The sequence below is a fragment of the Manis javanica genome, chromosome 1, assembly GCF_040802235.1.
Source record: "Manis javanica isolate MJ-LG chromosome 1, MJ_LKY, whole genome shotgun sequence".
In the NCBI taxonomy this organism is placed as follows: domain Eukaryota; kingdom Metazoa; phylum Chordata; class Mammalia; order Pholidota; family Manidae; genus Manis; species Manis javanica.
In genome coordinates, this window is record NC_133156.1 from 239,940,304 (window position 1) to 239,966,737 (window position 26,434).

General features: G+C 42.6%; 1 protein-coding gene across 2 annotated transcripts in view; it reads right to left on the bottom strand.

Moving 5' to 3' along the window:
• The window catches only part of DCDC2C (doublecortin domain containing 2C), a 114,040-nt gene that overhangs the window by 15,433 nt on the left and 72,173 nt on the right, over nt 1–26,434 (bottom strand). The window contains exons 9-10 of one of the 2 annotated variants that reach the window (XR_012133688.1): nt 10,511–10,582; nt 7,674–7,940 (exon numbers count right to left, since the gene is read on the bottom strand). The exons of the other annotated variant lie outside the window; for it this stretch is intronic. The gene's annotated coding sequence lies outside the window, so the exon portion shown is untranslated. Of the gene's footprint in view, nt 1–7,673; nt 7,941–10,510; nt 10,583–26,434 lie in introns of those variants that run through there. 2 annotated transcript variants of the gene reach the window in all.

Consider the following 26,434-nt stretch of genomic DNA (forward strand, 5'->3'; position numbering starts at 1 on the left):
TTAACTCAAAGTGGATCCAAAAATAAATGTAAAACATAAACCTTCAAGAGTAGAATAAAACATATAAGAAAATCTTTGAGACTTTCAGTTTGGCATAGAATTCTCAGATATAAAATGAAAAGCGCAATCCATAAAAGAAAAATTGATAAATTGGACTTCATCAAAACCAGAAACTTCTGCTCTTCAAAATATGTTAAGAAAATGAAAAGACAAGCCACATACTGGGGAAAAGTATTTCAAAACACATATCTGATAAATAATTTATAACTAGAATACATAAACAACTTTCAACACTCAGTAAAAAGAAAGCAACAGTCCAATAAAAAAAATGGAGGCAAAGATCTGAATGGACACACCCTCCAAGCAGATATGGGATGGCTGACAAGCATGGGAAGGTGCTGAACATGATGCGTCAGGGGGGAATACAAAGAAAAATCACAAATGAGGCGCCACTACAAAACAAATGACCAAGTATTTTTTATAATAGGCAACACAAACTGGGGTGAGGCAGCGTGTGAAGCTCTCACTTATTGCCCAGTGGGGCTGTCGCACAGCACAGCTGCTTTGTGGAAGTGTGCGGTTTCGTTATTTAATAAGGTGAAACACGCTTTCACCCCACGGCCCCCCAGCCCCACTGGAAAGTGTTGACCCCTCAGTACATAAATGTTCACAGCTGCTCTTCTCAGAATTTCCACAAACCCGGGACCACCCAGAAGTCCTTCGGCTGGTGAATGGATACACATGCAGTGGTCCCCTTACACACTGGCTACTACTCAGCAGTTAAAAGGGACAACTGGTTGTGCCCTCAAAAGGAGGGACCCCAGTAAGGAAAAGGCCGCTCAGAAGAGGACCTGCTCTTCGCCAGTCACAGGATGTTCTGGAAAAAGCAAAACGTCAAGGCAGAAAAGAGACAAGCGGTCACCAGGTCATGTAGGAGGGGGCAGAGGGAGAGGTGCTGAGTTCGGAGGGACATAAGGGAATTTGGGGGCACTGGCTGTTCCACACTTGACCAAGCTGGTTGTTACCTGCCTGCGTGTGTCCCCGAAACTCCCAGAACTCAACCCAAGAAGAGTAAGCCCCACTGCATGTAAGTCACACCTCACTTCTTTAAAAGGAGATGAAGTGACCTCAGAGAGCGCGATCGGGTGGAGTGGCAGACCAGGGGACCCCGCTTGCCGAGTACTTTATAAAACTGAGAGGAGTCATCACAAGTGTGAAAACAGCCATGAAGGCGCCTGCAGACACCAGCGGGAGGCAGGACCAGAGAGGGCGCCGCGCACAAGTGCGCCTCTGGGGCTTATGGCCGCCGGCTCACCCCTGCAGCAGGAGCGGCCTTTCTGCCCCAGTCCGCAGAGGACCGACGCTGCAAGAGCTGAGCCCCTGGAAATTTAAGGGGAGATTCTGGAAGTGAGAAGTTGCAGAAGGGCTGAAATCCGAAGTCTGACCAGAAAGCCTGCCTGGCTCATCTCACCACCAGCCGTGTGTTGGTAGATGTTTGTCAAAGTTCCTCAAATGCCAGTGAGTGTCAATCATACCTCAATAATGCTCTTAAAAACAAATGTGCTTTTGAAGAACAAAACAGGCCAGGACAACACAACTGGAGGAGCCCACACCCCAGGTTCCGGAAACACAGCCAAGCCTGTGGGACAGAATCCCCACCATGTGTGGATGAGAACACACCATCCATCTGAAATCTGTGGTGCTCAAAACACCACATACCCAGAAAACAGCTGAAAGCAAACAAGAAACTAGAAATTACGCCAGCAATCCACATGTTGAGGTTCACACTCTTCGTCGAACGGAACGTGCCCAGGCTTCCTGGGAGCCTCTTGGCCCAAGTCCAGCCACCAGACAACAGCCACAGGTTAGGAGGAGGCGCCCCCAAGCCCCCAGGGAGAGCAGCTGGGAATGACCATACCGAGAAACAGGGGCTCAAAAGGCAGGCAAGTGGGAGCCACTTTGCAGAGGCACAGAGACCTGGTTGGGGCTGGGGGGGAGGGGGACTGCTCACCTCAGTCATGTTTGCAAACATCAGACACAGCAAAGACACTGGCTACGTGCAGGATGACTGGTTCATCATGCAGCAGGTTTTTAAAAGAAAGACCTTGTGGCTTAACTACATAGGCAGAATATATATGGAAAACCACTTTTGCAAAACTCACCTTTGCTTAAAAATGAGAGAAATGAGGTACTATTATATTTGCATTTTATCAAATCATTCCCACTAGAACCATTTGATTTGGCATGCAGCATCTTTGAAAGAGGGTGGTAAGCAACTTGAAAGTCCCTACCACCATCTCTAAGATTAAACACTTAAAAATTTTTTGCAAAAACTTTGTCACTTCCTTTAAAATGTCATAAAATACTTCCTAAAACACTGCACAGAAGCACTGCCCTAGAAACACAGACACGAGGTGCCACGTCCATTCTTTGCCATTTTTCAGGGCCCGCTGGCAGCTGATGTGAATGGCCCAGTAATAAAGCATCGCTTTTGACTTCGCTGCCATCTACCACTGAAGAAACAGAATCCCCAAAATGCCCAGCTCAGCCACATGCCTACCCGGGATGCTACCGTGGAGACGCTGGGCTTTCTTCACGACCCGCTCTCGCCCGGCTCCAGTGCCTCACCATGCTGATTCCGGACCACGTGGGCCCCCCCTGCCCTCGGCACAGAAGTGCCACCTCTCCTGGGCTCACGTGGGTCACTCTGGTCCTATTCATGCCTTTTGTACACCTACTATGTGTCACCAGAACCTCCTCCCTGACTTCACTGTCACACACAGTACCTTCCAGGGAGCGAGCAGAGAGAATCAAAGGTGGATTACTGACCTTCAGCTCTGCACCCGGTTGGGGCTGGGGGGTGAGGGGGCTGCTCGCGTGAATGAGGTTATTTGGGGATTTCCTAGGTTCTCAGTTATCCATGTTATCCAGAAGGATAAAAACATGGCAATTCTACATGTGTCAGTGGTTGTATTCATACCTATTTTAGTTTATATTTCCAAGATTTAAATAACAATCCAGACTTGTCAAAATAGACCTAGAAAGGAAATGTCACTCACAATTCAAAAGAAGGTAAACTTTTCTTCAACCTATGTTACAAGTTCTCTAAGAGACCAAAATGAGGGTAAAAGATACATTAAAATTCTCACTATAAAGATCTTCCCTTACAAGTCCAGCCGAGGTGGAAGTACTTTAAAATTATGTTAGCATCATTCTGTGAATGTCCATCACGACGATGAATCTCTCTCACTTACCTATGTGTGCGCAATCAAAAGGGCGCTTCTCTCCTTTTCTCTGGGATAAAGGTAATGAGATTTTTTAAACAAAATAGTTGTGACACCAAAATTATTTACTGGGAAAATGACAGGATTTCAGCAAATACTGATGGTAATGAAATAAATATGACTTCAGAAAAGGCAAGTGCAAGCATGGTAAGAAAATGTCCCAAAAACATCTGTCTGCTTCTACTGATTCCTTCCTTCATGGATTTACTGTCACCCTTAAGGGAGAGTTTTCAAAAATCAGAAACCAAGAAAACAAAAGCAGGAAATAAAGGGCAACCATGAAACAGAATAGAAAATAGTTCTTCAATATATTAGGCACAAAAGATAAATAAAGGAAAACAGAGCCCCTTTTTAAAAATGGAGGAAAATTTCAGTTTCTGAGATTAAAAACAAAAGAATTTTGATCTTTGTTTTAAATGACTACTTCCTGAAAATGCCAAATATTAGCAAAACACCAATTACTTTTGTGCACCTGCTATGCATCCAGGGCTCTGCCTGTCACTGCTACAGGTTGCCAGGGATATGTAAGACATGGTCTTTATACTGAAGGAATTTGAAGTTATCCTGAGGAACTTAATAATATGAAATGCATGCCAGTGAGACAGCACATAGCTAAGTGTACAACTGTGTTAACACAGAGTGAGTTTGCAGAATTTCGGAAACTACCAAAGTTTGGAGTGGTCAAGAGTGGTTTCCCAGAAACCTTCACAGAAGCAATCAGCCTTAGGCAGGGACAATAACGGTTTTGAAAAGAGCAGTGACACAAAGAGGCAAATGTGTGCAGGGGTAAACAGAGTCAGGAGAACAGCGTGAGGCCAGGAGTTGACCGATGTCAACCAGCGTCAGGGCAGCAAGAGGGAAGACTGGGTGAGGTGTCCTGGAAAGAAAACCTGGCTGCCTGGCTGGAAGTTGGTACAGTGAGAGGTGTGCCTCTCTAGGGGCCTGGTGGCAGAGATAAGAATTGGCTCAGTGGTGGTTAGGACATTCTTCCTTGAGAGGAAGCAGGATATCCAAATGGAAATGTGGGGGCTCAGAAAAATCACAAGATTACAGAAGGTCTGGAGAACTGAAGCTGTCAGAGATTCCACGGGAGACAAGAATGCCGCAGCAGAATCGGGAGACACCACTGGGAGGGCCGCCCACCCGAAACAATGTTTCAGGGGGATGTGAGCTCTCCAGCCGGGCAGCCTGGGGACACACGGAGGGGTCAGCCTGCTGATGAGGACAGGAGAGCGTCATGCCTTGGGACAGGCGTGCTGTGACCAGAGATTGATGGGCAGTGTTGGAAAATCCCAAAGCTGTCAAGGCTGGAGCACATGGAGATATGATCACCAGATCTGACCGTCCAGGTGAACGGCTGTGGGAGGCAGGTGGGTGGCGCCAACCCTCCAGGGCTGATGCGAGAACAGACAGCGAGCAGGGGGACCACGGAGAATCCGTCACTGGTAGGGAAAGCCTGATGTGAAGGCGGCTGCAGCCATCCTCACAGGGACTGCGCGCCCACCCAGCAAACGGCCGTGAGCATTCCAGGTAGGTCGGTGAGCCAGGAGCAACCTTGCAAAGCTGGCACCCTGCTTACTGGAAAGTAGAGCAAAACTCCGAGAGAGAGGAGAGATTAATGATACTGAGAAGGCAGAAGGTAATGCAGGCCTGAGGACCCTCAAGAGCTGAGGAATGAAGACATTTTAGAGAACAATGGTGGGCGGGTTCATTTAGGCAAGAAGGGGAAATCCTTGCCTCTGGGGCCTGAGCAGAAGCCTGACCTAAAGGCAGCACCTCCAGGCCTGCCGAGAAGAGGTCCTCCTGGGAGGCTTGCCCGCCGAAGCGGGCACACTGGCACTGCTTGCACCTGCAGGCGCCGCACCCACTCTCCACCCCGGGCTTCCACAAGCTCAGCACAGCACTGGAGGGCCACCTTCATCTGCTTCTGGGAGCATCAGGGCTGGCTAAAGATAGGCAGAGGGATATCAGATGCCAGTCTATTTGGCAAAGGGCAGAAAAGGTTGGTCCTGGACCAGAACTAGACCCTGTCACCCAAAGGATGCAGTGGGGGTGCCTGAGCTGTGACAAGGGCTCGAGGGAAGGCGAGTGTGACCTCATGGAGTGCAGGCTCTGCTCTCCACGACCTGCGGCCTTCCAGGGCGCAGGGGGGCAGCGATTCGTGAACGGGCAGCAGTCTGCACCGTCCATCTCACTCTGCCTGAACCCGACACAGAGTCCAGCAGGCCTGAAAGGCACTGCACGCAGAGCGCACCCCCACTGGGCATTCGGAATGAGATTGCAATATTTCTATGGCAATAGGGAAATAACTAAAATCTACAGTATGGAGAGAAGCAAAGAGTTGTTTCCATTTCCTCCTCAGTAATATGAAAGGACTGGAAAAGAATCATTTCTAGAGTGGTTCCGAATTCTTAGATCCCATGGACGCAGAACACTCCACAAACGAGACCACCCGGCAGGAGCCGGCTGTCGGTCTGACACGGGCTTGTGCATCACTTGCAGGTGTGGAGATTTTGTGATGTGTATTTGGACAGTAGTGACAAGGTTGAGAGGGTCCTATACAGAGAATGGGAGGAGCAGGACCATCTCACTCCATTCCAAGTATATGCATGGTTTGCTGAATTCATGTGCATCCAGTGCCTATGATATTTACCAATTTGTGAAATGCACTATTTAATATATTTGAATGCAAGGTATACATTTTCTTTTTGGTATATTACAACTTCAAGACAAACCTGTCCTTTCCTACTCATTCTATGAACAAGCAGGAAATGTGAATCGTGTCTCTAGAAATCTTTTTGCGCTGCCACAGATCCCCCTCCTTCACATATCAATACAGACAAGTGCTGAAGGTGATAAATAAATAAGTATGCCTTGACCTGCACTGCTATTAAACGGCAGCATCTCAGGCAGTCCTCACAGCAGGTCTGCGCCCTGAGCCACTCACGCCCTGCTGCTTCTCATCTCTTGGAGAAAAGCTGCCAGGGTCATCGACGACATGCGAGTCAAGAAAATAGGACCCTGAACAATCTCATTCGTCAATTCAAAGTCCCGTGGGTATTCCAGTCCCTTTCTCTTAGGTTTCTGATTTTCTCTCCTCTAAACCACTCATGGGAGAAGACATTTTTTTCCTCCAAAATACAGCTATCAATTTTGGGTGAACTAAGTAATAAATTCACCTGAAAGTACCTTCCCAGAGTGTGATGCAGGGAGCCAATACAGGTTTCTCATTAAGCTTTCTCAGAAATGAAAATTGTAAATGTTACCTTTTCTGTGTCCAAAAATTGTATTTACAGCTCCATCTATGTTACACAAACCAAAACTCCAGGTTGTCTGTACCTTACAAAATCTTTCTAAATGCACCACATAGTTTCATAATTAAAAATAATTAATATGTCTTAGAAGTTAAAGATAGCAACTCTATATGAATAAAAAGATAAACATAGCTATGAATACAATGCTTTCCTCTTGTGACTGCACTGGGTTCTGCTTTGTATAGCCGTATTTTAATAAAAACCTGCCACCCTGAGGCCAGCGGAAGTGGGATGAGATGACCACTCACAAAGAACAGAAGTGGGTTATGGACCCATATTCCTGGGCCGGACTCACAGCTCGGAGGCCCGCCTCGCTGAACAGAGGAGGATCATTTCTCCTGCCATTGTGCCCCATTCCTGCTGCTTGGGCACCACAAGCTGAGCGTCGAGTGCCATCCGAGTCCTGGCCTTCACCCTGGGAGGCGCCTCTGATGGCCATTCTAACCGAGGGCTTGTGGCAGCGAATCCCGGTGCTGTTCCCGGCTCTGTCCCAGTAGGTGGCTGGAAGTAAGTTTTGTTCATCTGCTTAAAAGCAGTTTTCTATAGCACATAATCGAGTGGACAACTGCATGAGTGGCCATCACAGGCCACTGAGAAGCCGGCGCCTGAGCATCTGGCCTGGGTTCGCCTCCCTCCTTCTCACAGGGACGAGGTCAGCACATCAGTCCCACCCGAGGGACAGACAGAGGCCTAGGCAGCAGGTCAGACGGGCACCACCTTGATCCCACCCTCTGCCCAGAGGCAGAGGCTTGGCGAGGAGGGCAGTCTGCTGGAAGAGCAGCGGGGCCAGCGGCCCAGGCCTGCACGCACAGGGCTGGGAGGGGGACAGGGGTGCTCAGGCCCACAGCGCCGGGAGGAGGACTGAGCCCCCCGGGGAAGGACAGCGGGACTGCCAGGGCACCCTGAGGCCTCAGCCCAGAAACCAGGGCCAAAGTGCAAAAGCTTCTGAGACGGAAGGATGGTGGTGGAAACTGACCCCATTTCTCAATCTTTTTTCTAGTTTTATTGAGGTGTGATTGACAAATATCTTACATATTTAGCTTGTACAGCATCGTGTGCAGAGAAGCACAACGTGAAGTGCAATATATATACGTGTTGTGAAGTGATGGCCCCTGTCACATTGATGAGCACATCACCTCCTGTCGCCTTGCTGGTGTGCTGGGGACACTTAGGATCCACTCTCAGCAGATGTCAAGTGTACGGCACAGGCTGCACGTAAGAGCGTGCTGGACACTGACCCCAGAGCCAGGACATCGCATATCTTGCTGACCTTTCCACGTCTCGGGACTGGACCACAGTCTCGCCATCACCTCCTTCAGCTCCCGAGCTGTGATTTCCAAAACTACCAGGAATTCAAAAAAAGTGTTTCAGTGGAGTCCACCATTTGAAAAGATGGATTGGCTCATCCATGTCTGTTCTATTATAAAATATTAATTCAGTACCTTCTGTCCTATTAACGAAGGGCATTACACAGAACGTATGTCTGCAACTGTGCTGAAGTCAAGGCAGCTCTTCTATTTTAAAGTGAAAATTTCTTTTAACTTGATCTAAATGGATCTCCTACGTATAGCGGAATCCAAGCTTTACTTTCTCTAAAACCATGTGACTCTCTAGAAACGCCATCACTTCATACCTCGCTCACCATATCCCACTTAGCTCTTGAGTCCATAGTGTAGATCAATACTAACCTCGTCTCTGAGAGAAGCAATAAAACACTTAGCTGTGGTGACAGAGTGGTATTAAGATAATAGAGAGAAAAAATAGTAGATACCGGGCAGGCAATGAATTTCAGAAATCAATTAAAAAATCAATGCTGTTTTCATTCTGTCACCAAAACCCTGCATCACAGACAACACTAGATCAAAAAAACCCTGGTTTTATTGGCATTTCTGGCTATGTTAATTAAATGAAAACCCTCTGCTGATTGGCTGATAAAGCATACAATGAGTAAATTGCTGCATGGATCTGTGTAGGCGTTTTCATTCATCAAGATGCTTAAACGGTGTTCTCATCAGTAGCTGCATGCGATGGAAAATGCCTGATGTATTGAGCTTAGTATTTATGAAGTATGTTTAATCATTTAAATATGATTTATGGCAGTTGAGATAAACCATTACTTTGCTTTTTAAAAAGGTCTCACTGTTCCGTCACTCACGTTATACTCGTGATGCCCCAGCTACTCACTTTTCGGATCTGGTTTTGTGTTGCTCGTGCAAGGTAAGCTGTTTCCCAGCCTCACCGCCCACTTGAAGCAGAGGCACATATAATGGGAAGCGCCCATTTCTTTCAAAACCCCAGATCCCGTGACATTTCTGTCCTCCATGGATTTCTAAACACAGTATAATTTGGGGTGGGTAATAAAGACTAGAAAACTAAAAAACAGAACTTTTTTTTTAAGAAAGCAAGTGCACATTTATCACTGATAGGTCACTTCTGCTCTACAGCTGTCCGACCAAAACCCCCCCAGGGCTCTACTTTGTCTTTCATTTTTCCTTTTACTATGACTCAACCTAAAGTCATATTGTGCTTTGTAATTTCCAATTTTTCAACGACACAGAACATTGAAGACTAAAAGCTAGGAGAGGACCAGACCTCTGTCTCCTATGCCAAATTCTAGCCCTGGAATGCCCACCAGTTCAGTGAAGAAGTTTCTGAACAAGTCGTGCTCCTTGGCAGGAAAGAGGGAGGAGATTATAAGCAAAAGATCCGGGCCCTACATAAGCTGCTGGCCATTCAGCAGAGACAAACCTGTCATGTCACAGGGAGTCGCCAAAACCTTTAAAGCACACACAAAATAGCGGGGATACCTGGGGGAAAGGACATGACTAAAATAGCATGCATAACTGCTGAAAGAAGAGAGCATTAAGAAATGACCAAAATGGGGAATTTAGAAGTTTCTTGGAAAAGATGATTAGTGAACCAACTGGAGATATGCCATTAGAAAAAGAGGGAAGGATCAGGCCAGAAATTCACTTAAAGTGGAGAAAGTGCAAGAATTGGTGCCACGTTGTAGGGCATCATTTCAGGAGAGGCAAGGGGCCAGCCTTCCCCCTTGAAGGGCATGTGGAAGTCAGGAGGAAGCCAGCCACCACCGCCCACCCTAGGCCGCACACGGGCCACGCAGCACCTGACTTGCCCACCACTTGTTCTCAGCTGGGCACTGTTCCTTCTGGTCCGAGCACTATCAACAGAGTTTTGCTGGACAAGAAAATTAGACTATGAAGTTGCCAAAACACATTATCGCCTCACTGTGGAGAAGATACAAGCCTCGTCACTTAAAGATGGCTTCCATTGACCCTAACCAGGAACAAATGCCCTGCACACGAAATCATTCTCAGTGGTCGCTGCCAATCAAAGACTAGATGGCAGGTTCTCAGTGTGCCCCTGTAGTCCATATGTTTTCATTTATAGACATGAAGATTTTTATCAGAACAAATGCCACTCAAGTTGTTTATTTTTTAAGTTTACATGTAACTCAAGGAATAAATTTAATAACAGACATGAGTTCTATTCATATGTCACTTGGTAACTATTTCGTTTTTCCAATAGGCTAAAATTTAAATACTTCAAAGGCAGACAAAATCTGCTATTTTTCCATCACACTGTTGACATGTAGCACATAATATGCTCAACAGGTTTTTAGGAATGGCCCAATGCTGCCACCAACATGCTCTCACGGGACTGTGCCTTGATCTAATCATACCTAACACCATCACAAAACACACAAAATGCACCTCTAATAGGTGATGGACCACTTCATAAGCCAATGAAGAATCTTACTTAATATGCTTTTTTACTGACTATTAAAATTATTAATGCTTTAACTTATTACAAATCAAGTTATACTTGATTTTTGAAACCTTTGAAAAACAATTTCACAGTTATCATATCATCTTCTTACAAACTTCGCACCTGGAGCTTGTCTCTATGGCAACCGCTTGATGCCTTGGAAACCAGAAGCGATCCACACGTTCATGTTATGTCCTAAAGTGCAAAAACAAAACAAAAACACCGAGCTGCCCAAACAGGCCGTTCTGAATGTTTTTTGTTAGTGTTTCGGTTCAGGGAGTTATTATCAGTCTATACAGGATGGAAGTAGAATAATTCAACATCTAGTTTCATGATATAAATTTTAGTTTACAGTTTATAAAGTATTACTGGATAAAGTATTTCAGCTGTTTACTAAGTCTTCTCAATTTTTCACTACAATCCAAAAAAATAATACCTGATAAGAAATCAAATTAAAAATTTATTCTAGTAAAAGAAAAATGAAATCATCTTTTTAAATTGTGGCATGAGATCAAAAGGTCAGATGACACTTGAGCAGCAAAATTTGCGATGCTGTTCTAGAAAAGTCGCACATAAACACATAATGAATTACATTGTTCTGTTGTTTTTTTTAAATGTGAATGGTAGCTCTGCTCAAAAGTCTTTAAATCTCTTTCAAATAAATAAAATCAACATTCTGAATTATATTGAGAAAAAATTTAAGGTATTGAAAATATCCTAAATATAGATTCACAGTATTTATTAAAATAGATTTTCCTGTTAATAGCAAAGTCATGACCCCTTTAATATGCTACCTATAAAAATAAATGGAAAATGGAAAACAGCCCTTAAAAATATACACAAAAATGAAAACAGATTTTAAGCAGATGATTTCCATGTTTTTACTTTTTCTTATCTGTATTTGCTAGTAACTCTATAATAAATATGAATTGTTTATAATTTGATAAAGTATTCTTCATTTTAAAACATGACACACCATAGAAGAAAATTCAGTTTAAAAATACGATTAATGGAGAGTCGGAGCCAGGATGGCAGCGTGAGTAGAGCAGCGGAAATCTCCTCCCAAAACCACATATATCTATGAAAATATAACAAAGACAACTCTTCCTAGAATAAAGACCAGAGGACACAGGACAACATCCAGACCACATCCACACCTGCGAGAACCCAGCGCCTCGCAAAGGGGGTGAGATACAAGCCCTGGCCCGGCAGGACCCCGAGCGCCCCTCCCCCCAGCTCCCGGCGGGAGGAGAGGAGTCTGAGCGGGAGGGGGAGGGAGCCCAGGACTGCTGAGCACCCAGCCCCAGGATTCCCGACCAGAGCGCAGACACAGCGCATGCGCGGGGCCCTGGATACTCGGGAAACAGGGCGGCAGGACCAGTGAGCGGGTACCGGAGGCTGGCGCCGGAGGACAAAAGAAAAGCGAGCGGCCATCTTTTTGTTTTTGTTGTTGTTGTTGTTGTTTGGTTTTGGTGAGTGCTTTTTGGAAGTCTTAAAGGGACAGGGACCCCAATACTAGGGAAACAGGGCAACAAGACCGGTGAGCAGGTGCCCGAGGCTGGCGCCAGAGAATAAAGCAAAATGAGCGCCATTTTTTTTTTATCTGGTCGTTGTTTTGTTTTGGCGGGTGCTTTTTGGAAGTCTTAAAGGGGCAGGACAGGACACTTAGCCCAGAGGCAGGGAATCCGGGGATCTCTGGGCACTCTAACCCCCTGGGCAGCAGGGAGCACAGAGGCCCCTTACGGAGATAAATAGCCTCCCGGCCGCTCCCCCTCCAACGGGGCTCCACCACTTTGGAGCAGCCCCAGCCAGGCCACGCCCACAGCAACAGCAGAGATAAACTGCATAGCAACCGGGCAGGAAGCAGAAGCCCTGTCTGCACACAGCTGCCCAGCACAAGCCACTAGAGGTCGCTGTTCTCCCAGGAGAGGAAGGCCACAAACCAACAAGAAGGGAAGCTCTTCCAGCGGTCACTCCTACCAGCTCTGCAAACTATCTCTATCACCATGAAAAGGCAAAACTACAGGCAGACAAAGATCACAGAGACAACACCTGAGAAGGAGACAGACCTAACCAGTCCTCCTGAAAAAGAATTCAAAATAAAAATCATGACCATGCTGACAGAGATGCAGAGAAAAATGCAAGAGCAATGGGATGAGATGCAGAGAAAAATGCAAGAGCAGTGGGATGAAGTCCAGAGGGAGATCACAGATGTCAGGAAGGAGATCACAGAAATGAAACAATCCCTGGAAGGATTTATAAGCAGAATGGATAAGATGCAAGAGGCCATTGATGGAATTGAAACCAGAGAACAGGAACGCATAGAAGCTGACATAGAGAGAGATAAAAGGATCTCCAGGAATGAAACAATATTAAGAGAACTGTGTGACCAATCCAAAAGGAACAATATCCGTATTATAGGGGTCCCAAAAGAAGAAGAGAGAGTAAAAGGGATGGAAAGTATCTTGGAAGAAATGATTGCTGAAAACTTCCCCAAACTGGGGGAGGAAATAATCAAACAGACCACAGAAATACACAGAACCCCCAACAGAAAGGCTCCAAGGAGGACAACACCACGACACATAATTAAAATGGCAAAGATCAAGGACAAGGAAAGAGTTTTAAAGGCAGCGAGAGAGAAAAAAGGTCACCTATAAAGGAAAACCCATCAGGCTAACATCAGACTTCTCAACAGAAACCTTACAGGCCAGAAGAGAATGGCATGATATACTTAATGCAATGAAACAGAAGGGCCTTGAACCAAGGATACTGTATCTAGCACGACTATCATTTAAATATGATGGTGGGATTAAACAATTCCCAGACAAGCAAAAGCTGAGGGAATTTGCTTACCACAAACCACCTCTACAGGGCATCTTACAGGGACTGCTCTAGATGGGAGCACTCCTAAAAAGAGCACAGAACAAAACACACAACATATGAAGAATGGAGGAGGAGGAATAAGAAGGGAGAGAAGAAAAGAATCTCCAGACAGTGTATATAACAGCTCAATAAGCGAGCTAAGTTAGGTGGTAAGATATTAAAGAGGCTAACCTTGAACCTTTGCTAACCACGAATTTAAAGCCTGCGATGGCAATCAGTACATATCTCTCAATAGTCACCCTAAATGTAAATGGACTGAATGCACCAATCAAAAGACACAGAGTAATAGAATGGATAAAAAAGCAAGACCCATCTATATGCTGCTTACAAGAAACTCACCTCAAACCCAAAGACATGTACAGACTAAAAGTCAAGGGATGGAAAAACATATTTCAGGCAAACAACAGCGAGAAGAAAGCAGGGGTTGCAGTACTAATATCAGACAAAATAGACTTCAAAACAAAGAAAGTAACAAGAGATAAAGAAGGACACTACATAATGATAAAGGGCTCAGTCCAACAAGAGGATATAACCATTCTAAATATATATGCACCCAACACAGGAGCACCAAAATATGTGAAACAAATACTAACAGAACTAAAGAGGGAAATAGACTGCAATGCATTCATTTTAGGAGACTTCAACACACCACTCACCCCAAAGGATAGATCCACCGGGCAGAAAATAAGTAAGGACATGGAAGCACTGAACAACACAGTAGAGCAGATGGACCTAATAGACATCTACAGAACTCTACATCCAAAAGCAACAGGATTTACATTCTTCTCAAGTGCACATGGAACATTCTCCAGAATAGACCACATACTAGCCGACAAAAAGAGCCTCAGCAAAATCGGAAATATTGAAATTCTACCAACCAATTTTTCAGACCACAAAGGTATAAAAGTAGAAATAAATTCTACAAAGAAAACAAAAAGGCTCACAAACACATGGAGGCTTAACAACATGCTCCTAAATAATCAATGGACCAAAGAACAAATTAAAATAGACATCAAGGAATATATAGAAAAAAATGACAACAACAACACTAAGCCCCAACTTCTGTGGGACGCAGCGAAAGCAGTCTTAAGAGGAAAGTATATAGCGATCCAGGCACACTTGAAGAAGGAAGAACAATCCCAAATGAATAGTCTAACATCACAATTATCGAAATTGGAAAAAGAAGAACAAATGAGGCCTAAAGTCAGCAGAAGGAGGGACATAACAAAGATCAGAGAAGAAATAAACAGAATTAAGAAGAATAAAACACTACCAAAAATCAATGAAACCAAGAGCTGGTTCTTCGAGAAAATAAACAAAATAGATAAGCCTCTAGCCAAACTTATTAAGAGAAAAAGAGAATCAACACAAATCAACAGAATCAGAAATGAGAACGGAAAAATCACAACAGACTCCACAGAAATACAAAGAATTATTAAAGACTACTATGAAAACCTATATGCCAACAAGCTGGAAAACCTAGAAGAAATGGACAACTTCCAAGAAAAATACAACCTTCCAAGACTGACCAAGGAAGAAACACAAAAGTTAAACAAACCAACTACGAGCAAAGAAATTGAAACGGTAATCAAAAAACTACCCAAGAACTAAGCGCCTGGGCCAGATGGATTTACCTCAGAATTTTATCAGACACACAGAGAAGACATAATACCCATTCTCCTTAAAGTTTTCCAAAAAATAGAAGAGGAGGGAATACTCCCAAACTCATTCTATGAAGCCAACATCACCCTAATACCAAAACCAGGCAAAGACCCCACAAAAAAGAAAATTACAGACCAATATCCCTGATGAATGTAGATGCAAAAATACTCAATAAAATATTAGCAAACAGAATTCAACAGTATATCAAAAGGATCATACACCATGACCAAGTGGGATTCATCCCAGGGATGCAAGGAAGGTACAACATTCGAAAATCCATCAACATCATCCACCACATCAACAAAAAGAAAGACAAAAACCACATGATCATCACCATAGATGCTGAAAAAGCATTTGACAAAATTCAACATCCATTCATGATAAAAAAAACTCTCAGCAAAATGGGAATAGAGGGCAAGTACCTTAACATAATAAAGGCCATATATCATAAACCCACAGCCAACATTATACTGAACAGTGAGAAGCTGAAAGCTTTTCCTCTGAGATCGGGAACTAGACAGGGATGCCCACTCTCCCCACTGTTATTTAACATAGTACTGGAGGTCCTAGCCATGGCAATCAGACAAAACAAAGAAATACAAGGAATCCAGATTGGTAAAGAAGAAGTTAAACTGTCACTATTTGCAGATGACATGATATTGTACATAAAAAACCCCAAAGACTCCACTCCAAAACTACTAGAACTGATATCAGAATACAGCAAAGTTGCAGGATACAAAATTAACACACAGAAATCTGTAGCTTTCCTATACACTAACAATGAACCAATAGAAAGAGAAATCAGGAAAACCATTCCATTCACAATTCATCAAAAAGAATAAAATACCTAGGAATAAATCTAACCAAAGAAGTGAATGACCTATACTCTGAAAACTACAAGTCACTCTTAAGAGAAATTAAAGGGGACACTAACAAATGGAAACTCATCCCATGCTCATGGCTAGGAAGAATCAATATCGTCAAAATGGACATCCTGCCCAAAGCAATATACAGATTTGATGCAATCCCTATCAAATTACCAGCAACATTCTTCAATGAACTGGAACAAATAATTCAAAAATTCATATGCAAACACCAAAGACCCCGAATAGCCAAAGCAATCCTGAGAAAGAATAAAGTAGAGGGGATCTCAGTCCCCAACTTCAAGCTCTACTGCAAAGCCACAGTAATCAAGACAAATTGGTACTGGCACAAGAACAGAGCTACAGACCAGTGGAACAGACTAGAGATTCCAGACATAAACCCAAACATATATGGTCAATTAATATTTGACCATATTATGGCGAAATGACATACAATGGCGAAATAACAGTCTCTTCAACAGATGGTGCTGGCAAAACTGGACAACTACATGTAGGAGAATGAAACTGGACCATTGTCTAACCCCATATACAAAGGTAAATTCAAAATGGATCAAATACCTGAATGTAAGTCATGAAACCATTAAACTCGTGGGAAAAAACATAGGCAAAAACCTCTTAGACATAAATATGAGTGACCTCTTTTTGAACATATCTCCCCAGGCAAGGAAAACAACAGCAAAAATGAGCAAGTGGGACTACATTAAGCTGAAAAGCTTCTGTACAGCGAAAGACACCATCAATAGAACAAAAAGGAACCCTACAGTATGGGAGAATATATTTGAAAATAACAGATCCGATAATGGCTTGACATCCAAAATATATAAAGAGCTCACATGCCTCAACAAACAAAAATCAAATAATCCAATTAAAAAATGGGCAGAGGACCTGAACAGACAGTTCTCCAAAAAAGAAATACAGATGGCCAAGAGACACATGAAAAGATGCTCTACATCGCTAATTATCAGAGAAATGTAAATTAAAACTACAATGAGGTATTACCTCACACCAGTAAGGATGGCTGCCATCCAAAAGACAAACAACAACAAATGTTGGCGAGGCTGTGGAGAAAGGGGAACCCTCCTACACTGCTGGTGGGAATGCAAATTAGTTCAACCATTGTGGAAAGCAGTATGGAGGTTCATCAAAATGCTCAAAACAGACTTACCATTTGACCCAGGAATTCCACTCCTAGGAATTTACCCTAAGAACACAGCAATCAAGTTTGATAAAGACAGATGCACCCCTATGTTTATCACAGCACTATTTACAATAGCCAAGAATTGGAAGCAACCTAAATGTCCATCAATAGATGAATGGATAAAGAAGATGTGGAACATATACATAATGGAATACTACTCAGCCATAAGAAAATGGCAAATCCTACCATTTGCAGCAACATGAATGGAGCTGGAGGGTATTATGCTCAATGAAATAAGCCAAGCGGGGAAAGAGAAATACCAAATGATTTCACTCATCTGTGGAGTATAAGAACAAAGGAAAAACTGAAGGGACAAAACAGCAGCAGAATCACAGAACTCAAGAATGGACTAACAGGTACCAAAGGGAAAGGGACTATGGAGTATGGGTGGATAGGGGGGGATAAGGGGGGAAGAAGAAGGGGGGTATTAAGATTAGCATACATGGGGGGGTGGGAGAAAGGGGAGGGCTGTACAACACAGAGAAGACAAGTAGTGATTCTACAACATTTTGCTATGCTGATGGACAGTGACTGTAAAGGGGTTTATAGGGGGGACCTGGTATAGGGGAGAGCCTAGTAAACATAATATTCATCATGTAAGTGTAGATTAATGATAACAACAACAACAAAAAGCAGTTCCTGTGTGGTGACCTCCAATGAGTTCTACACAATGGTATAAAGGGCATATCAAAGTGAGGGCAAAGGGTCTGTTTGTGTTTATACAGAGGATCAAAGCCTAATTTGGCTACCCAGAAAATGAACTAAGATACGATATGAAGAAGAACTTCCAACATCAGCACTCTCTAGAAGAGTCATACCAGAAGATGATCATCAAAAAACCTCAACAAAGATCCAGGCGATGCTGCAGTTGTAGCTGCATCCATCCCACCGTTTCCTGGACTTGCCATTGGAATGAAGAAGGAGATATCTAAGCTGGCATGTGCTTTCATTAAAGCAACAAATTTGACTGGATCTATACTGTTGGAACTCAACCAAGAATTAGCAGAAGTGCAAGTTGTAGCGCTCCAAAATCTTATGACTACAGACTATCTACTGTTAAAAGAACATATGGGAGGTGAACAGTTCCAAGGAATGGGTTGTTTTAATTTGTCTGATTTCTCTCAGACTGTTCAAGTACAGTTGGACAATATCCATCATATCATAGACAAATTTTCACAAATGCCTAGGGTGCCTAACTGGTTTTCTTGGCTTCACTGGAGATGGGTGGTAATTATAGATCTGCTTTGGTTATGTCACTGTATTCCTATTATGTCAATGTGTGTGCGTAATTTAATTAGTAGTTTAAAACCTATACATGCTTAAGTTACCCTACAAGAAGATACGTCAAAGAAATAATCAATCTTCCCTTGTTTTCTTCTGTCTGCTACCTCTATAGCTTTTCTCTTCCTTCCTAATTACAACCCTTAAATAGAATTCATGCCTCATATCGAATTTACCGATTATCATAATTCCTCCAAGTGGTAAAGATACCTCAAGACAAATGCTGGGCATAGAAGCCACAGGGCATAAATCTGCAAAGAAGCAAAAAGCTAACCTTTTCAAACAATATGGCTTCTCTCTCACTTACCAGCTTTACATTTCCCTGTATGGCCCCGGAAGATGACTGGTTAGCCAGAGACGGGTAAGATTCCTCAAGGGAGAAACAACCTAAGACAGGCACAGTCGCAGGGGTAGGTAAATTTTTTTTGGGGGGTGGCTTAAATAAGAAACATTTATTCTCACAGTTCTGAAAGCTGGGGAGTCCAAGATCAAGATGCAAGTAGACCAGTGCCTGGTGAGATGACTCCTGGATGGTGGTCCTCTCATTGGGTGAGATCTCACTGAGTGAGATCCCCTGTCTCTTCTTTTTTTTTTTTTGAGAGGGCATCTCTCATATTTATTGATCAAATGGTTGTTAACAACAATAAAATTCTGCATAGGGGAGTCAATGCTCAATGAACAATCATTAATCCACCCCAGCCTAATTCTCATCAGTCTACAATCTTCCTCGTCAGTCTCCAATCTTCTGAAGCATAATGAACAAGTTCTTACATGGTGAACAAATTCTTACATAGTGAATAAGTTCTTACATGGTGAACAGTACAAGGGCATTCATCACAAAAACTTTTGGTTATGATCACTCATTATGAACTATAAACAATCAGGTCAAATATGAATATTTGTTTGATTTTTATACTTGATTTATATGTGAATCCCACATTTCTCCCTTTATTATTTTTTTTTAATAAAATGCTGAAGTGGTAGGTAGATGCAAGATAAAGGTAAAAAACATAGTTTAGTGTTGTAAGAGAGCAAATGTAGATGATCAGGTGTGTGCCTGTAGACTATGTGTTAATCCAAGCTAGACAAGGGCAATAAAACATCCATGGATGCAGGAGATTTCTCTCAAAATAGGGGGGGTGAGGTTCTAAGCCTCACCTCTGTTGATCCCCAATTTCTCACCTGATGGCCCCCCAAATTAAAATGCAACATCTTAAATATGCAACTCAGTAGATATACCCACGTAATCGCCACTCAGACTGAGGAATGGGAGGTCCCCGCACCCCTGAAGGCTTCCTGTGCCCCCTCCCAGTCAATATCCCCCCAAAGGATCACCACTATTCTGACCACTACAACTATAGATTCGTTTTGCCTATTCTTGAATTTAGTAGGAATGGAATCTTGCAGCATTTCGGTCTGTTTCGGCTGCTGTAACAAAATACCAAAAACTTGTTGGCTTATAAATAATAGAAATTTACTTCTCACAATTCTGGAGACAGGAAAGTCCAAGATCAAGGTACTGGCTAATTAGGCATCTGGTGAGAGCCTGCTTTTTGGGTAATAAGCATCCATCCTCTCTCACTGTGTCCCCATTTTCCACAGTAAGAAGGCAGAGGATAAGTTTTAAAATTCATAAATCAGGAAGTAGCAATACAAATGTGTTACTTAGACATCAAGATAAGGCTGAAATTATCAGCTAAAAGAAATAAAAGTGGGTGTCTCTTGGGAGAGCAAAATGGGTGGAGAGTGGTACAAAGTTTATTATAATAAGTCTTGTAGAATTATTTGAGTTTTTAAAGAGTCTCAAAGTGTGTTTGTCTGTGTGTGTTTGTATGTATGTATGCAAAAGATAAATGAAATTCCTGGACTAAATACAAATGACAAAAGAAAAATATATGTTGGAAGCATATATTATTATGAGCTCTCTGGGGAGTAATTAAGCAATATATACAAAGATCTACAACTTATGTCCGGTCATTGCTGGAACAGTTACAGTTCTAGAAATTGAAACACAGATATTATGGACCAAGTACACAGGGAAGTATATATAAGGATGACTACCACAGGCTCTTTAATAATATTGAAAAACGGGAGCAGCTACACAGGGCATGGATTATATAAATAGTGTTACACTTATGCTCTGGAGTACTATGTAGCTGTTTAAAGAATGAGGTGTGCTAAGTATAAGAGATGAAGGATACTGGTGTCTGTACCTTGGAAGTAAAGAATATGAGGGATCAAGGAATAGACAGCGCAGGGCTTTTGAACCTTAGCACTACCGACACTTGGGACAGATTGTTTGAGTCTTTGTTGTGGGGGGCTGTCCTGTGCATTGTACGATGTGATGCTTAGCAACTTTCTTAGCCCTACTCACTAGATGCCAATAGCACCTTCCCCCAGCAGTGACAACCACAAATGTATCCATACAATGTCACACGTGTCCTGAAGGGAGAAGAGTTCCCCAGTGAAGAACCACTGGGATTAAGAGATGGAGAGATGAATAAAAATGTGATATAGCAAATTCAGCAAAATGGTAGAATCTAGGTGGTGAGTATAAGAGTTCACTGTAAAAATTCTTTCAATTTTGCTGTATGTTTGATATTTTTCATAAATAAATGTTTGAGAAAAAAATACGATTAATGGGAGAGAGTAGAAGATGGTGGCATGAGTAGGATGGCGGATATCTCTTCCCAAAACCATTTATATTTTGAAAATACAGCAAATACAACTATTCCTAAAAGAGAGACCAGAAGACACAGTACAACAGCCAGGCTACATCTACATCTGTAAGAACTCAGCATCTCAAGAAGAGGGTAAGATACAAAGCCATGACCCAGCAGGACCGGAGTGCCCCCCCACCCCAGCTCCCCAGCGGGAGGCAAGGAGTCAGAGCGGGGAGAGAGAGGGAGCCCAGGACTGCTAAACAACCAGCCCTAGTCATCTGCACTGGGTGCACAGACACACGTTGCATGGTGTACTGGATATTAGAGAAACAGAGAAGTAAAATCTGAGATGGAGACTGTGAGCGGGTCCCCACAGTCGGCTCCCCTGGGACAAAAGAAAAGCAGACGCTTTTTAAGTCTTAAAGGGACAAGGGCTTAACAGGTGGACAAAATCGTCCCAGCACACTCAGCCCAGCAGGCTGGGAATCTTAAGGAACTTCAGGTGCCCTAACCCCCTGTATGGCAATGCAGCTCCAAAGCCTCTCATGGCGATAAGCAGCCTGCCTGCCGTTAATTTCCCCTGCTGGCACTGCAAGCAAACCGGCAGACCCACCACTGCTGCAGACCAGCTGGAGAGCAGCCCTGCCCACAGCAACCACTCAGAGTCTCCTACCAGCAGGCAGCTAACCGGGTCAGACAGAGGAAGCCAGAGCAGGGTCTGGAAGGCACGAAGGGGTGCCGTTCTCACAGGAGAACACACCTGGTGGGGCTGCAACCCCCAGCAGGGCTCTAAGCTATCCCAAGGGGCACCCTGCCCACAGCAGCTCAGAAGATTATCCCAAAGACTGCTCCCTGTGTGTGGGTAACTGACACAGGCAGCGGAGAAGGGCAAGATGACCAATAAGCAGGAAGGGACTTTGTTCTCTCAGCTGACACATGCACCACCTGCTGGCGATCACTTCTATTGCCATGAAAAGGCAGAAGAACCTGGCCCGTCCAAAATCACTCAGACAGTGCCAGAGAGATGGTCTGGAGAGATAGATAGAACCAATCTTCCTGAAAAACATTCAAAATAAAAGTCATAACCATGCTGATGGACCTGCAGAGAAATACACAAGAGCTAAGGGATGAAGTGCGGAGGGAGATGACAGAAATGAAACAATCCACAGAAGGACGTAAGAGCAGACTGGATGAGGTGCAAGAGGCTGTTAATGGAATAGAAATCAGAGAACAGGAAGACAGAGAAGCTGAGGCAGAGAGAGATGAAAGGATCTCCAGGAATGAAAGAATATTAAGAGAACTGTGTGACCAATCCAAAAGGAACAATATCTGTATTATAGGGGTACCGGAAGAAGAGAGAGAGAGAAAGGCATAGAAAGTGTCTTTGAAGACTTCCCCAAGCTGGGGAAGGAAATAGCCCCTCAGACCATGGAAGCCCACAGATCTCCCAACACAAGGGACCCAAGGAGGACAACACCAAGACTTACAATAATTAAAATGGCAAAGATCAAAGACACAGACAGAGTATTAAAGGCAGCCAGAGAGAGAAAAAGGTCACCTACAAAGGAAAACACATCAGGCTATCATCAGACTTCTCAACAGAAACCTTATAGGCCAGAAGACAATGGCAGGATATATTTAATACAATGAAACAGAAGGACCTTGAACCAAGAATACTATATCCAGCACAATTATCATTTAAATTTGAAGGACGGATTAAACGATTTCCAGATAAGCAAAAGTTGAGGGAATTTGCCTCCCACAAACCATCTCTACAGGGTATTTTAAAGGACTGCTCTAGATGGAAGTACTACTAAGGCTAAATAGATGTCACCAGAGAAAATAAAATCACAGCAAAGAAAGCAGACCAACCAAATACTAACTAAAGGCAAAAAAATAAAAAAAGCTACCCACAAAAGCAGTCAAGGGAAACACAAACGAGTACAGAATAAAACACCTAACATATAAAGAGTGGAGGAGGAAGAATAAGAAGGGAGAGAAATAAAGAATTATCAGACTGTGTTTATAATAGCGTAATAAGTGAGTTAAAGTTAGATGGTTAGATAGTAAAGAAGCTACCCTTGAACCTTTAGTAACCATGAATCTAAAGCCTGCAATGGCAATAAGCACATATGTTTCAATAATCACCCTAAATGTAAATGGACTGAATGCATCACTCAAAAGACACAGAGTAATAGAATGGATAACAAAGCAAGACCCATCTATATGCTGCTTACAAGAAACTCATCTCAAACCCAAAGACATACACAGACTGAAAGTGAAGGGATAGAAAAAAATATTTCATGCAAACAATAGGGAGAAAAAAGCAGGTGTTACAGTACTTGTATTGGGCAAAATAGACTTCAAAACAAAGAAAGCAACAAGAGACAAAGGACATTACATAATGATAAAGGGCTCACTCCAACAAGAGGATATAACCATTACAAATATCCATGCACCCAACACAGGAGCACCAGCATATGTGAAACAAATATTAACAGAACTAAAGGAGGAAATAGAATGCAATGCATTCATTTTAGGGACTTTAACACACCACTCACTCCAAAGGACACATCTGACAGACAGAAAATAAGTAAGGACACAGAGGCACTGAACAACACACTAGAACAGATGGACCTAACAAACATCTACAGAACTCTACACCCAAAAGCAGCAAGATACACATTCTTCTCAAGTGCACATGGAACTTTTCCAGAATAGACCACATACTAGGCCACAAAAAGAGCCTCAGTAAATTCAAAAAGATTGAAATTCTACCAAACAACTTCTCAGATCAGAAAGCTATAAAACTAGAAATACTAGAAATAAATTGTGCAAAGAAAACAAAAAGGCTCACAAACACATGAAGGCTTAACAACATGATCCTAAATAATCAATGGACCAATTCCCAAATTCAAACAGAGATCAAGCAATATATGGAGACAAATGACAACAAAAGCACAGAGCCCCAACTTCTGTGGAACGCAGCGAAAGCAGTCTTAAGAGGAAAGTATATAGCACTCCAGGTATACTTAAAGAAGGAAGAACAATCCCAAATGAATAGTCTAAAGTCACAATTATTGAAACTGGAAAAAGAAGAACAAATGAGACCTAAGTCACCAGAAGGAGGGACATAATAAAGATCAGAGAAGAAATAAATAAAATTGAGAAGAATAAAACAATAGAAAAAATCAGTGGAACCAAGAGCTGGTTCTTTGAGAAAATAAACAAAATAGATAAGCCTCTAGCCAGACTTATTAAGAGGAAAAGAGAGTCAACACACATCAACAGAATCAGAAATGAGAAAGGAAAAAATCACAATGGACCCCACAGAAATACAAAGAATTATTAGAGAGTACTATGAAAACCTATATGTTACGAAGCTGGAAAACCTAGAAGAAATGGACAACTTCCTAGAAAAATACAACCTCCCAAGACTGACCAAGGAAGAAACTGAAAATCTAAACAAACCAATTACCAGCAACAAAATTGAAGTGGTAAACAAAAAACTACCCAAGAAAAAAAACCCTGAGCCAGATGGATTCACTGCTGAGTTTTATCCGACATACAGAGAAGACATAATACCCATTCTCCTTAAAGTTTTCCAAAAAATAGAAGAGGAGGGAATACTCCCAAACTCATTCTATGAAGCCAACATCACTTTAATACCAAAACCAGGCAAAGACCCCACCAAAAAAGAAAATTACAGACCAATATCCCTGATGAACACAGATGTAAAAATACTCAACAAAATATTAGCAAACTGAATTCAAAAATACATCAAGAGGATCATACACCATGACCAAGTGGGATTCATCCCAGGGATGCAAGGATGGTACAACATTCGAAAACCCATCAACATCATCCACCACATCAACAAAAAGAAGGACAAAAACCACATGATCATCTCCATAGATGCTGAAAAAGCATTTGACAAAATTCAACATCCATTCATGAGAAAAACTCTCAACAAAATGGGCATAGAGGGCAAGTACCTCAACATAATAAAGGCCATATATGATAAACCCACAGCCAGCATTATACTTAACAACAAGAAGCTGAAAGCTTTTCCCCTAAGATGGAGAACAAGACAAGGACACTCACTCTCCCCACTTCTATTCAACATAGTACTGGAGGTCCTAGCCACGGCAATCAGACAAAACAAAGAAATAAAAGGCATCCAGATTGGTAAGGAAGAAGTCAAACTGTCACTATTTGCAGATAACATAATATTGTACATAAAAAACCCTAAAGACTCCACTCCAAAACTACTAGATCTAATATTTGAATTCAGCAAAGTTGCAGGATACAATATTAATACACAGAAATCTGTTGCTTTCCTATATACTAACAATGAACTAGCAGAGAGAAAAATCAGCCAAAGAATTCCATTCACAAGTGCATCAAAAGAATAAAATACCTAGGAATAAACCTAACCAAGGAAGTGAAAGACCTATACCCTGAGAACTATAAGACATTCTTAAGATAAATTAAAGAGGACACTAACAAATGGAAACTCATCCCATGTTCATGGATAGGAAGAATTAATATAGTCAAACTGGCCATCCTGCCTAAAGCAATGTACAGATTCAATGCAATCCCTATCAAAATACCAACAGCATTCCTCAACAAACTGGAGCAAATAGTTCTAAAATTCATATGGAACCACAAAAGACCCCAAATAACCAAAGCAATCCTGAGAAGGAAGAATAAAATTGGGGGGATTATGCTCCCCAACTTCAAGCTCTACTACAAAGCCACAGTAATCAAGGCAATTTGGTACTGGCACAAGAACAGACCTATAGACCAATGGAACAGACTAGAGAGCCCAAATATAAACCCAACCATATATGGTCAATTAATATATGATAAAGGAGCCACGGATATACAATGGGGAAATGACAGCCTCTTCAACAGCTGGTGTTGGCAAAAATGGACAGCTACATGCAGGAGAATGAAACTGGATTATTGTTTAACCCCACACACAAAAGTAAACTCGAAATGGATCAAAGACCTGAATGTAAGTCATGAAACCATAAAAGTCCTAGAAGAAAACATAGGCAAAAATCTCCTGAATATAAGCATGAGCAACTTCTTTCTGAATGCATTGCCTCAAGCAAGGGAAACAAAAGCAAAAATGAACATGAGACTACATCAAAGTAAAAAGTTTCTGTACGGCAAAGTACACCATCAGCAGAACAAAAAGGAATCCTACAGTATGGGAGAATATATTTGTAAATGACATATCCAACAAGGAGTTAACATCCAAAATATATAAAGAACTTACACACCTCAACACTCAAAAAGCAAATAACCCGATTAACAAATGGGCAGAGGATATGAAGAGACAGTTCTCCAAAAAAGAAATTCAGATGGCCAACAGACACATGAGAAGATGCTCCACATCACTAATCATCAGGGAAATGCAAATTAAAACCACAATGAGATATCACCTCACCCAGTAAGGATGGCCAGC